The following is a 600-nucleotide window of genomic DNA, read 5'->3' on the forward strand; positions in this document are numbered from 1 at the left end:
GACTGGCGCAGCACCCCTGGGCTCCAAGCATGCTCAGGCCACATGGGCCCAGCGGGAGTCCTGGGGGGCTGTGGGTGCACCAGCCAGGAGGGTAGAGGCTCAAATCTCGAATCCTCAAGGCTGAATCTCTTGAATCTTGACTGGTGCTGCACCCCCAGGGCCCAAGCACTTGGGCCCGGGGGGGGGGGGGCGCTATGGACTGCATGAATCTAAGTCCTAGTCCACCCAAGTTCTAGTTCTAGTCAGACTGCGAGCAAGTCTGAATGCTGAATGCCAACTCTAGAATGCTCCATCTCTGTCTCTTAAGTCCTATTAAATATTTTCTTTAAGCATCGTGTAGGAAGAACAACAATATCAACCAACCAGAACCCCCAGAGCTCATAGGGACTAAACTACCAACCAAAGAATACACATAGTGGGACTCATGGCTCCAGCAGCATATGTAGCAGAGGATGACCTTGTCTGGCATCAATAGGAGGAGAGGCCCTTAGTCCTGTAAAGGCTCTATGCCCCAGTGTAGGGGAATGCCAGAGTGGTGAGGTGGGAGTAGGTGGGTGAGCACCCTCATAGAAACAGGGGGAGGGGGATAGGATGGGGGTT

The sequence above is a fragment of the Mastomys coucha genome, chromosome X (genome assembly GCF_008632895.1).
Source record: "Mastomys coucha isolate ucsf_1 chromosome X, UCSF_Mcou_1, whole genome shotgun sequence".
NCBI classification, from domain to species: Eukaryota; Metazoa; Chordata; class Mammalia; order Rodentia; family Muridae; genus Mastomys; species Mastomys coucha.